Source organism: Saccoglossus kowalevskii, chromosome 19 (genome assembly GCF_978046115.1).
Source record: "Saccoglossus kowalevskii chromosome 19, keSacKowa6.1, whole genome shotgun sequence".
Taxonomy (NCBI): Eukaryota; Metazoa; Hemichordata; class Enteropneusta; family Harrimaniidae; genus Saccoglossus; species Saccoglossus kowalevskii.
Window position 1 is genome coordinate 24,436,739 of NC_140659.1, and position 12,166 is coordinate 24,448,904.

Here is a 12,166-nt window from a genome sequence, read left to right on the forward strand (position 1 = left end):
TCTGTGAATTACGGAGTTAATAAACGACGTGCTCAATTTGATTTGTTTTTAAAAAAACTCGAGATCATAAACCAGTTTCTCTGGCACCACATTTAAAAAAATAAAATAAAAAAGGTACCTATTCATTTCTAAACATACGTCATTTTGAGTAATTTTCCAAATTCTGCTACACTGGCGATATAACGTGTTCTCACACAATATCTGCCGCGTTCACTTTGAACCCGTCCACTTCCGAGAGATTGTATTGACCAACCTTATGTGTTGGTTAACTGTTTTCGTGTACGCAAATGTGTATGAAATATACCAAGTAACGTGCCAAGTATTGTTCTTTTTTCATGAAGGTGTGCAACACGATATCCTTTGTGTCCATTAACGTTCATTGTATCCTGATGTGAACAAAATCAAAGTGCTCTTACAAATTGTTTTATATCATCTTTCTTGTTAAACCTTTTACACATATGCAATCAGTCTGTATCAACTTGAGGAAAGTCTACGATCAACTGTTTTAATTAGTCATATTTCGCCTGTAATCGATGTTTTTTTTTAATAATGAATTTGTATCCAAAATATACGCTTTCAATGATCCCACTGGGATTACATCTAGGACAATTTGATTTAATTTGAAGGGATGTTGGTGTATATCGCCATCATTTGGCGAGTTTCGCTAATCGCACTGCCCCTTACCATGCGTGAGTGTGAAAGATAGTTTCAGGTTATTTTAACGTTTTATAATACTAAATTAGAATATAATGTGTAATTTTCTTGTATTTTCTCGTCATTGATGTGTAAAACAGGCTGAATAAACAACATTGAAAGACGTAGCTGGCATGGACGACCAGACTTGAGATGGCGATTTCGTGCATCGAATTCAGAAATAGAATGGAGGCCAGTTCTGCAGTTGAGATTTATAATAACATGAGCCACTTCTAACTTTACTTCTTTCGGAGAAAAGATAGTAACATAAACGTTGCTTAAAATTACGTGTTTCAATAAAAGATACACAAATCGAAAAAAAACACATATAGAATCTGGATAATTGCACAGTATCCTAATCATGTAATATATTGTCGAAGAGATCAGAGGGAATATATTTGTATGTTATGGTGTGACGTTTTTGGGACTACTTTATTACATGCGTCATAATACATACTTTTGTAATGCTGTTATATGTCACCTGATCACCCGAGTGTATTGATATATGTAAAAAGTAGTGCTGTTGGAGAACTGAAAATGGCGGAATAAACAAGAAGTTAAACTTGAAAGTTATCTGGTTTCTTTGATGTTTCGTGTGTTTCTGAGTCAACACATCACATGAGTCAAATGAATCTAGTCTTTGTTCACTGTATATACAACTCCATAAAAAAAGTTTTAAAGAAGTGTTAAAATAAATCTACGAGTTTGTGTTTAAATGATCTACTAGTAATTGTTGCGTGATCACATAACACGGAATATGTGTACGTTCAATGAATATTGTCGATGTGTGTGAACAGCGTCCTCAACGAACATTATCGATTTATCTAAATATTGTCCTCCACAAACATGATCATCACGGTACGTGAGTACAGCGCCCTCAATTTGTGAATACACTGTGCTTGTGTTTTATTTACATTCATCATCGAACTGGCCGTGTTGAACTGACCCTTGTGCCAACAAACTGTACTATGTATATGTATCAGGTTTGTATTTATGGCTTGTTCTCTGGTTATGAGTTAGTTGGTTGGTTGTCCGGAAGAAAATAAGTGACGCTGTCTGGCTTGAATTTGGGGTATGTTGCTTGGCTTTGAGTGTACCTTCTGGGAATCGCATAGGGGATATTTGAACTGCTCAACAATATTTACACAAGTCACTACATGTCGTTTTTTAATCACTTTATAATATAACACACACCCAGAGTTGCACGTCGTGAGGCCTAATTGTACATCAACGCCGAGTGCCGTATTGAACCGATCCGTCGTTCACTCAGTCTTCCATTTTTGTAACACAGGTCCAAATCAAATGCTTTCTGAAAGTCTACTTCTATCAAAACACCAGGCAATTTATTTTCAGCATACCACAGCATTTCCTCTATCAGTCTAACACAGTCTCTTATGTCTCTCTCCCTGACGAATGCACCCTGTATTTTGTGTGATAGAATTGTTTCTAATCATTTAGCAAAACCTTTTTGCATCTACAATAATGAGAAATATTGGTCGCAGTTCTTAATGTATATAATATCTCAACCCTTTTTCTCTATAAGTAAAATAACTCTTTGTCTCTGAGAATTAGATAATTCATCATTTTCATACATAGTTCAAGTCAACCACTAACTTACCCACAAGTTACCAGAAATGTCTATTGAATTCTACAGATAATCCATCATTACCCAGGGTGTTATTCAGTGTCATACTATTTAGAGTCAGAAACGCTTCATTGAGAGTAATTTCCATCTCACAGTGGGTTCTCGTATTATTAGTTATGACTTCATCTTAGGGTTCTAAAAAAGGGGTTGGCATTTGATTTCCCTTTCAACACCAGCAAGACAGCCTACCCAGACAAGAACCAGAAGTTCAACGAACGTCTTCAAGAGGCTCACAGCATTGAGGAACAAAGTGCAGATTGATTTGAAGCCAGTATAACTGAAATGGAGTCGATAATTGATGCAAAACGCAGCACATTCATCAGCTATAAGCGTGACGAGCTACCCGTTCTGGAGGAGTTGGATTCTGAACCAACTACGGAGGAGTTCAGCAAGGCAATCGATGCTCTGGTCTGTGGCAAAGCATTCCACCCGAGATCATCAAGTGCGGGAAACCTGTCCTGTTGAAAACACTTCATGCGCTACTATGTCACCACTGCAGAGAAGGCGAGGTACCCCAGTATATGCGCAATGCCAAGATCATCACCCTCTACAAAAACAAAGGCGATCGCAGTGACTGTAACAACTACAGGGGCATCTCTCAATTGAGTATTGTGGGTAAAGTCTTCGCGTCAGTTAATCCTCACCGAAAGGATATACCCGGAGTCGCAGTATGGCTTCAGAGCCAACAGGTCGACAGTGGACATGATTTGCCGTGAACAGGAGTTGCCTCTTTACATTGCATTTATTGATCTGACGAAGGCATTTGACCTCGTTAGCAAGAAAGGATAGTTCCAGCTGCTGAAGAAGATTGGCTGTCCTCCTTGGTTGCTCAGCATCACTGCCTCCTTCCACAACGACATGAAGGGCACCATCAGCTTTGGCGTCGAAGGATCAGAACCCTTCCAGATGCAGGGCGGCATTAAACAAAGCTGTGTCCTTGCACCAACTTTTTGCATTCGGTCAGTCCACGGAAGATGTACATTTACATACCAGCAGTAATGGCAAGCTGTTCAATCTGGCTTGCCTAAAGACAAAGACTAAGGTCCGCACAGTCGTCATACGGGAGATGCTGTTTGCAGACAACGTAGCTCTGAGCTCACATACTGAGGTAGACCTTCAGCGACTGATGAACAGGTTCTCCTATGCCTGCAAGGTGTTCGGGCTGACAATCAGCATCAAGAAAACGGAAGTTTTGGGCCAGGATGTCCCTTCATCACCATCAATCAGCATCGACGGTGAGGTCATTGATGTCGCCAACCATTTCACCTACCTGGGCTCAACCGTCACCAGCAAAATCGACAAACGCATCGCCAAAGCTGCTGCCGTCATGGCACAACCAAGTAAGAAAGTGTGGGGAAACAACCAGCTAACTCTGAACACCAAACTCAAAGTCTACCAGGCGCATGTGCTCAGCAGCCTACTGTACGACAGCGAATCCTGGAAAACTTCCACATATATTCTCAGCATCACGTGGCAGGACAGGGTCACAAACATCACAGTGCTAGAGAAAGCTGGCTCTCTCAGTATGCATCTCTTGCTCTGTCAGCGCCGTTTGTGATACTTGGGCATGTACACAGGATGGAGGATGGCCACATACCAAAATATGTAATGTACGGGAGTTGGCTACCGACCGTCGACCAACAGGTTGTCCAGTTCTGCGTTTTAAGGACGTCTGTAAGCGTGATTTGAAACTGACAGGCATTAATCCTAATTCCCGGGAATCGCTTGCAGTGTTTGAAGACAGACAGTGATAGAGGGAGTCAAGCGAGGCAAGAAAAAGAACACCAACAGTTGGAGGAGAGAAGAGCAAGAAGAAAAGAAAGGCAGCAGAACAAAGCAACAAATCCACCTTCAAACAATGTGTGCGGCAACTGCAGCAGAGACTGTCATGCAAGGATCGGGCTGCTTAGTCAACCCGCCGCTGCTCTAAACAAGAATGAGCGAATGACTCACTGGGCGCAAACTCATCGTCTCACAAGACAGAAGAATGCCTACTACAAGTCTGAATAAAAGTATTTAAGTTCTTTTGAAATTTCATTAGAACGAGTTTCCATACTTTGAGTTTTTCTCACCCTTTTGACTGAATTCACCATGGGAGAAGAAACAGTGACCGGCTATCTGTGTTGACCAAAATATTTCATCACTCTTAACACGGTGGGTCTCTTGCAGGAAAACAATGTCTGTTTTTTTTTATTTAATCCATTTATATAAGTACTTTTTTCTTTTTGCATATTTTCTAAACCCCAGTATATTCAATGAAAGTATGGTCAGTTTGAACACTGTTTATATTTCGGTAATACATTAAAACTCCCTAATTTATGGGCACCTGAATTCTACTTTGTCTTGAATGCAAAACAAAAACACAAAACAAAACATGAACAAGAATACAACAATCCGACCAGCAAAGAACAACTAGAAACATAGTTGGCAAAGATGGCCAAACCGCTAAGTGAGCCCACCACCAGACGAAAAAAAGGGCGGGTGGAAGAAAAACAGAGGCACGGGCCAAATGCCAGCTCCACATTTTGTTACATATTAATATCAATTTGCAACAGCAGGTTATAGATATACTCACATACTCGTAGTATTGAGTGGCATAACAACTCACTATGGAGTTCTATGAACTAACCAACCCGAGTAAAACAGTCAGACTGATAACAAAAGTTCCTGTTCATATGTCCGTAGTGGTCAAATCCTTTATTTTTCCATCAGAATCTTCTATCATCAGTGTTGGTTCAAATTAGATTTTATGGGCTACCAATCGCTGACTCCTCTGCTGCACCTGGATACTTACATCGTCAGTTATAAAAACATGATTTCCTTTATACAGGTAGTTCACAGCTTCTTTTGTGCTGACATTAAAATTGACCTTGCTACTGCTGCATTATTAAATGACACTTTAAAGGAAACATAATTCCAAACAACATAATGACCCCTAACGAAAATTCTCTACAAATGTAGGAGAATGCAATTTACAGTTTTTTTAAATCACTTTTTAGATATGAAACTTTTCATCAGTATTATGTAGTCAGCCATCTTGATTTTCAAGCAAAGGATTATGGGTAAAATATGACATCATAGAATATGTTGTCAGAAATTGACAATCAGTAAGAAAAATATACTGTGGACCTCATGGTCAATGTAAATACAAAATGAATGTCAGTGAATACAATATTTATGAAAACAATATTGCAGCCTCCATGGACAAGTTAACAAGCCCTAATATTACAAAACCGCCAGTTGTAAACTGAACTTAAAATTTCATTAGGATTTCCACATAAAGTTACACAGATTGTAAAAAAAAATGCATTATTAAGACGAGGAAAAAATAATGCTTTTTTGCCAAGGCTATATACTAAATTCTCTTATTTTGGGGGTATTTTGGCGAGTGTACACGAATGCATTAAAATATGTATACCCATTAAAATTATCAAAACTTCAAATGTGTGTGACAGTGATTTTGAATTTGTTGAAAAAAAAAACAACGAAATGCTGTGACAAGGTGGGAATTGCCAAGCCAGTTTAGAAAGTAATGAACAAAATTGTTTTTAAATATTACTGACCGCGAAAGAAGCCCATCGCGAAGTGTATTATAATTGTGATAAGAAAAACTGATGATAGCTTTTTGGGGGAAAAAAAGTATACCTTTTGCCTACTTGATATACAAACACTTAGGGAAAAGGCAAAACATGATTATCATATATGGACAGAATTAATATTCATTTTATGATAATCAGTGGAGTTTTAGAGCACAACATGTAAAAATAATGAGTCGTCTATTTCATTTTATTGATACTCAAGTATAAATAGTTTGTGATATACTGAAATATGTGCGAAAGAAGGTTTCTCAACTAAAATGTCTCAATGTTCACTACAGCTAGTGACCTAAAAACTGTAAACCATACTCGAACATATTCAAAAGTGTCTTGAATACTTTGAAATTTCAATAATTGCTAGAAGTCCTTCAAAATACGATATATTGAATTAAAAAAAACTTCATCCATATTAAAGCCGGGCAGTCGTCACCTGCGCATGTGTCAGATGGCCATGGCGTGTCATTGTTTACAAACAGTCGTGACGATCACCCCCCCCCCCCGCTTCATCATTGTGGCAATCGTATGAGTTCGAACTAGCAGATCATACGCACGAAGCTAAAAGTAAAATCTAGCCGAACATTTCTAATGTAATGCACAGTGCTATCAAATCAGATATAATCGATATATAGCTACTCAATAAACATGTATGGCTGAAATGAGTCATAAACAAAGAGAGATAATATCAGGTGACTTATGTGAAAACCTATAATGAAATTCAAGTACATTATACTTAAGCACGCCCCCAGTATGCATAAAACATCTTTGAGAAAAATACGATGAATTACTTTTGATTTATTGCTCGATCAACGGAGTAGTGATCAATATCAATTGTGCTAGAAATTTTCTAAAATATTTACCCTTATTTCGTGTTAATTAATCTTGATCAAATTAATATGAATAACATTCGACACATAACATTCGAAGGTTATTCCAGTTTTCGTAGTTTCTATTTTTCAGAATCATATTTCGCAATGATGACTTCTGCATGCAAACCACCATGTAGGCATTGTTATATAATATTAAAGATGCAGGCATACACAACTCATCAAAACCTCAATCATATGTAACTACCGCTGCGGTATCACAAGAATATAATTGATACCCGACGGAACTAGTCGTCAAACAACATTCAAAAAACGTTTAAAAATACAGTGAATTTAGACGCAAAAGGGCAAGTATAGTGACTTGAATTTAAATAACCCCCAAATCAATATTTATTGGTATCAATGCTGAATACTTGGCCAGCTCATGCGTGACACCAGAGAAAACTGTTATAATACGGTATTTTTCTATAATCCAGATGAGTTAAGGCTTTGCTTTGTTTTTGTGCTTTCTCAGCCCAACTCAATTGGTCTATTAGATCATTCATCTTCATTCATCTTACTTTACACCATTTTGTTGTTATCAAAGGCCAGTTTTAACTGAAAGCTGCCTTGTCAAATTATATCAATAAGCCGTTGGCAATTAAATGTATCCATCCAATAAAATAAATCACAACAATGTCTTCCCAGTGACTAAAAGACAGGGTGGCATATATGGTATGGAGCGGAAGGGATGGGTATTTTCTTCGATTGAAGGGAAATTACGCATGCACGGAATCAATTTTTCATGAAAAAAGCAATTATTGACGAAGACATTTCCAATAAGTATAGGTGAATTGTAAATATCGAGACGAGTATTTGTTAGTGACACCGTATCAACAAAAAATTGTTTCAGAAGGTTCATGTATCTCTCCCTAGACGTACTGTGTTGTATTATGTTATGTTTTTTTCTATTTGTTTTTCCGGAACTGTGAGTTTTTCTGTCAACTTTGATTATTAACATTTGATATATGCATAGTATATATGCACATTGAAGTGCGTTGTTAAATATGTGTTGAGAGGAAGGAAATTTCAAAATTTTCTGTGCCGGGCAGCTGTGCGGTGTGGGAAGAAAAAACATCATGCAAATGAACTATTCCAGACAACCTCAGTTTTGCAGAAAGTGAAAAATAGAAAAAGTAAAGGTGAAAGCATACGATTAAATCAAGAACTGTTTAAATCGAATAATCCACCCGCACTTGTACTCCGTTCAAACCAAAAATATAGTAGACATATATTGTCTCTATTTAATTTGCGAACCTATAGGTTTATCGAATGACACTTTGACTTGTTTGAAACATATGGTCACTAGGAATTTGGAACAAAAGTTTGTAGTATTTCCATTTAATAGGTTTTTTTTTCACACTGCCTTCTAAAAGTTTCACACCTTTGAATTGACCCGTAATTAACGCTATTGCCGATTGTCAATGCGGTTACTTTTTTTTCTTGGAACGATTAATTGTTCCTGAAAATATCAAAGGAAATGAAAAAATAGTTTGAGAGCTAAATAGTTTTGAAGGACCTGGTCGAAAATAGGTTGAGATAATCGCCATTTTGTTTAAATTTAAGCGAAACCACGAATACCTTTTGAACACATCACGAAAAGATCGAGTACCACAATCGGAATAACACTGTTTTAAAAAAAATGCGCGAAGCTATTTTGATGAGCGTGTTTGTTCCACAAAACGCGGAGTTGGCGAAACTGTCTTCGTGAGCCAAGCTTCTGATGTCCCGCTATGTTCATAAAATCAACAGTTTGTACGCACATGTATGCAAATTACCGATCAGCTGATTGTTTATAAATCCCGACTCGCAAGGGGCTAGGGTGTAAAATTCGACTTGCAGATGTCATAATAAAAATAAATAACGTTAAAAGGCTATGTAAAAGTATATTGTGCATCACAATATTACTGTCTCTGTAATTTCTGGGAAAATGCGACTGTCTATTTTGTTGATTGCTCTCATTACCAGATTTTTTTCTGTTAATGTCGAAATGTTTTCCATTTTATTTTGAAGAAACATATCCATAGCTCGACGACTCAAACACTCCCAACTCGAGAAAAATCTCCCAATCTTGTCGCGTCTTTTCATGCAGTATCAAAGTTCCTTTCCTATAGAGGGCACAGTCCGCGGCTTTCTCCAAGAATTTGTTCAGGGACATTAAGTCGATTATTCTCAGAACGCTTTTTGCTTTATAAAAAAGTAAAATTTCACCTCTAAATGCATTTTCCCTGCAACGCCACCTTAATAGCGTGAATTTTTATTTCTGTAAAATGTCTTTTGTATTATGAGTCGTCTATATCATTTAATAATATTCAACTACTAAAACCGTTCAGTATCGTAGACTAATTGTCCTTAAAATATTACATATTCTTTTAATAGAGGGCCAAACATATGACCGACATTGTATTGTTTTGCAAATGTTGACCCCGTAAAGTCGATGTGGATGTTTCTCGATCCAGAGAAAGGCGAGGTCGGTCCCGATGCCACCATCTGCTGTTACTCAAAACTACGCTTCCCACACGTGTCAAGACAAATTCATATTCGCGAGACAAAAATTCTAATTTGCAGGAAAAAAAGTTTCAATAACGCAGAACAGTGCGATCCCAACTAATATATTTGCACTTTGAACTCAGAAAGAAATCAGCTATATAGCTATTGCATGTGGTACAGAAATACTAAATACTAGTAGTTTATTTGGATAAATGAATAAGCTATAAAACGTACGTACGTAATGTACGTAGATTAACAGTTCTAGCGGCGATTGTGCTGTGATTGGGTTCACATGTCATATGTATTATTCTGTTAATAAATCACAATACCAGCGTAGGAAGTTGCGACTTCCTGCTCGCAATTGTAGTTTTTCATTTAGCCTTACAAATTAATACATCACTCGCATTTAGCGATTAAATATCAATTGCAGACACGAATTTAGCGAGTAAAATGGAAGCCTTAGTCGTACTAAAAATACACTGCCTTAAAAAAATAACAGAAAAGTAGGTCATCACAACAGTGTGTAGTTTAATTAAAAACATCTCGCGATTCACACGTGAAATTTGCTTCGAGACGAGTAGTTTTCTACATGTAATGTTTCTATCGATTGGCTTCTGGAATCCAAAGAGTCGATTTGTAACCAATGTTTCGTTACACATTTTCTGTGAGAGAACAAACACTCACTTGCGTGTGGTCGTCTTACAGCAATTGCAACCAGCTCTTTCAATAGTAGTGTTTAACTCTCAGGACATTCGTTCGACTTTATTAATTCAAAATGGGGAAGAACCTGTTCCCATATCGGCAAATACTGCGTTTCTTTTAGTTTCAATGTCGGGGCTAGTCGACTGTAAACCAGGTTTATTTATTTAGTTGTATTTTTGTGAACGTGATATTTCTGATATCATAATGAGTCGGCAGATTACAAGCTTTTTCCGTGTCAGTCTAAGTGAGCACGATGCAGACGGGCTCCACTGACCCGACGCGTAAACATCCAACAGGCGATCCTGAATGTGGTAAACTTGTCGAAAAAAAGGAAAGCTTATCGTTGCACGTGTGTCCATGCGTCACATCGCCGCAAGAAATAAATATTTTGCTGCTCCCATAAAAGACAGTTCTCTTGCCATTGCCTTCCAAAAATCAGACAAGTGTGATAAAACAGAAACGGACATGAAAATACAAATGAACATTGCCTATTTTATTACCAAGCGAGAGATGCCATTTCCCAATTTGCCAGAATTGCTCCCTTTACACAGGGAATATGGAGTGGAAATCAAACCCTTATATGACAACATCCACAAGTGTGCAGAAATAATGTTATGATCACTTTCAATTTCAGCAAATGTATAATCACTTACTTCAAAGTAATACGTTTTTTTAATGTTTTAATGCCTTGTATATAAGCTTCGAATCAAACTTATCCCCGAATCTGTAAGCATTGACGGATCATCGTGCGAATTAAATAGTTAATACAAAGTCGTGTGAATTTAGTTTTGTACTGACGCTTTGAAGTTGTCCCGACCCTTGTGGGATACTGTACAAAACTGTATATTGATCTTGGTTCAGGTTTACATTTCTAATATTATACCAAACAAAACACAACAGCTGTATTGTGTTGTTTCTATCTTGGTGTCGATCCCACTGACACATTAAATTAGTGTAATTAGTGTTTATAGCATTGCCATTAAATATGACCACTAAACCGTGTACTATAAAATGTTAACAAACCCTGTTTGAGTGAAGATTTGATACACATCGCGCGTACAGCGACACAGCCGCGGTATTTCGTCGTTATGCCGCCTGGTATACTTGCTTTTATATCTCATTCGCTATGTCAATGCTTCAAAAGTATCCAATGACGCAATATCCAATGGTCAATACCATTAGTTTATGTACAAATGTAACAATAATGTTACACACTTACTTAACGACTGTTTTGTTACTGCGACTATGGTTAATATTTGAACAGCGCTTCATGTGATGAAACATCAGATTCATGAGTGTATGAACAAAGTGGGTACTGGCAGTATTAGTAGTAGTAATAATCCGTTATTTATAAAGTGGTCAATGCCCGAATCGACTGAGAAGAATGCATGTAAATATCTGTCCACATCTAAAAAACAAATGAACACCAAACCTATTATTATTTGTTCATATTAGGTAACACTAAACACTTTTTATCTGAAAAATTACATATGGGCTATTTTGTATCAAGACATTTTCTTGTGAGCGTCACCCCCTCCCCCAATCATTAACCTCATATACCATTTCGCTTTTCTCCACTAAACTACTGCAAGTATATAGATCTTTGAGACATTTCGGGTATTATATTTGAAATAATGTGAGTAGTCTTACCAATTCCCAAGAAACGCTGCTTTGATTGTTAATCTCGTTATTAGCAGTCATCGGTTATTAAACAGGATTACAATATCCGCGTTTACAACGACCACATTGTTTGGGTACATTTATTTACGTTATGAATCAGTCCAATTAGCTAGCACTACGTGAAATTACGAAAATACAGACTGTATCATGCTGCATATTAACTTGTATTAACAGAAAATACACCAAAATATACGAGAATGTTACAATGCATTCATGTGAATATAATGTGAATACATGCTGTATTCACATGTAATTGCACTCTTTTAATACAGGTACAATACACATCCTACATTCAGTTGTATTCATGCTGAATGCAATCCTGCATTTTTCTGTATTATTGCTATATTTCATATGAATACAAGCTGATACAAGCAGTGTACTTTTCTGTATTTATGATATTGTAAATATAGTCTAATGCAAGGGACTGTATTTTTATGAATTAATGGAAAAACAGCTTAATGCAGGGAACTGCATTTTTATGAATTAATGGAAAAACA